Genomic DNA, 2500 nt, shown 5'->3' with positions numbered 1-2500 from the left:
ATTATCTTGACAAGTTCTATCATATAAGATTAGTCTTGTTTGTCTATTCCAAATAAGAAAATGTGCGAAGTCTTTAACATTTCTTATGGATGAAATTTAGGAGCGTGTGTGACCCCTTTAGAGCAGTGCCATCCAGCCAAGCACCCTTTTCTACACGTTTCCACTTTACGATGTTGGTACCTCCTTCAAGTAACCAAACTATTAGGGCGGCTAGTCTATCTAAACCGTATGAATTCTATGACATATTTCACATCAAAGTTGATGTTTCCTATAAGGAAAGGTGTTGGATTTGTATAGCTCCATATGCATTTTCAAAAGACGCTTTTGCAGTATATATTTAATACTACACAATCTACCCAAAATCTGGAAGCTTAAAAAGTATCAGAATATGATAAAAAAAAAAAAAAATGTTCACGATTATTGTTGAGTAAAACCAAGCCTTTTAAGTACTTCCACTCTTTTAATTGTCCTGAAAAGGACAATTACCCATAAACAAAGAAAAAACCGAGAACAAACATTATCTCATGTCGAAAAGATGCTGGTTTTTACAGCAAAACGTACTAATCAAGCTTTTAAAATTGATGAATTTTACTCCCAAAAGGTATTGAATTTGCTTAACAAAACTTACAATCATTGAGAAATATCCGCAAATCTTTCTCCTGAGAAATGGAATAACTATGTATAATTATTTCATACAGAGTAATATTTTCTTAAATAAACCTCATAAAAATTATAAAAGAAATATAACTCAAAGTTTCTATCAATCATAAACTTGAAACTGAATTTGAATTTAATGCAAGATACTCGAAATTACGAAATAAATAATTCTACAAAGAGTTAATAGGATTCTACCTTTTCAAATGAACATTCTGTTTGAACCAACCGAGAACTAAATTGACTAAAGGAGATGGAATATTTGGTTTTTGTGACGTCATTTCCTGTCTCATGGCCATTTGGTTACGGTTTATAGTATTACTATTATTACTATTATTATCATTATTATTATTATTATCATTCTCATTATTATTACAAGCTAGGCTATAATCCTAGTTGCAAAAACAAGATTTTTATGACATCATTTCCTGTTTCTTGTCCATTTGATTACGGTTTATATTATTATTATTAATATAATTATTATTATAATTTTTATCATTATTATTATTATTATTATTATTATTATTATTATTATTATTATTATTATTATTATTATTATTATTATTATTATTATTATCATTATTATTATCATTATCATTATTATTATTACAAGCTAGGCTATATCCCTAGTTGAAAAAGCAAGATACTACAGTATCTTGCTTTTTCCAACAGGTGAAAATATCCCAGTGAGGGTAGGAAACAAAGAAATAAATAAACTACAAGAGAAGAATAAACAATGCAAATAAAATATTTCCACAACAGTAACAACATCAGTACCGCATTTTTTTCTTTTAATAAGAAATGCATATTTAAAATTCTTAATTTTTTTAAATATTGTACAGTATATAGGCCTACATCAAAATATAGTTAGGATGGTTTTTCTTGTGCTTGACTTTCTATAGAGGGCTGGATATAAGCAAATTTTCCTAAACAGTTAAATCAAGGCACTCTCTCTCTCTCTCTCTCTCTCTCTCTCTCTCTCTCTCTCTCTCTCTCCTCTCTCTCTCTCTCTCTCTCTCTCTCTCTCTCTCTCTCTCCTGACTACTGTTTCTTTTCCATTACCATCAAGCAATGGTATTATCTTTCTACTTCTATTTTTTCGAATTCCCTTTGAAATCTTGATTTTAAACAGTTCTATTGCTGATTCCAGGTAAAGTAAAGGGAATTTTGATAATACTAATATCTTAGTATTCAGCATTCCGACCACTATCAATTATTAGGGTCATGACTGATTAAGCAACGAATCTCCCTTGAGTTTTGCAGAGACCCAGATGTGCGAAAGCGAAACAACCATTATTATTATCAATTATTAATCATCATCATCATCATTATTATTATTATTATTATTATTATTATTATTATTATTATTATTATTATTTAGTATCATTATTATTATTATTATTAATCATCATTAATGATTATTAATTATTATTCATTATTATTATTATCATTATTATTATTATTATTATTATTATTATTATTATTATTATTATTATTATTATTATTATTATTATTATTATTATTATTGTTGTTGTTGTTGTTGTTGTTATTATTATATTATTATTCTGAGAAAATTATAATTTATAAAAATAAATTTTCTTTTGTCTTATATTATGATTCGCGAAGTCCGAGTGTTAGACTAATCAGAATAACATGAAAGGTATATTAAAGCAAACTTAATCAAAGAGTGATTGACAGTTGGTGGTATGAGATAATATATGGCATTTTTATCGCGGAAAAAAAAAAAAAAAAAAAAAAAAAGAAAAAAAAAAAAAAACGAAAGGGGAGAAGAGTAAAAATGAAGATTGATTGATTGATTGATTATGAGTTTTCTGGCATCCCGACA

This window comes from Palaemon carinicauda, chromosome 6, assembly GCF_036898095.1.
Source record: "Palaemon carinicauda isolate YSFRI2023 chromosome 6, ASM3689809v2, whole genome shotgun sequence".
Classification (NCBI taxonomy): Eukaryota; Metazoa; Arthropoda; class Malacostraca; order Decapoda; family Palaemonidae; genus Palaemon; species Palaemon carinicauda.
The sequence above is the reverse complement of the archived record's forward strand: the minus strand, read 5'-3'. Positions refer to the sequence as shown.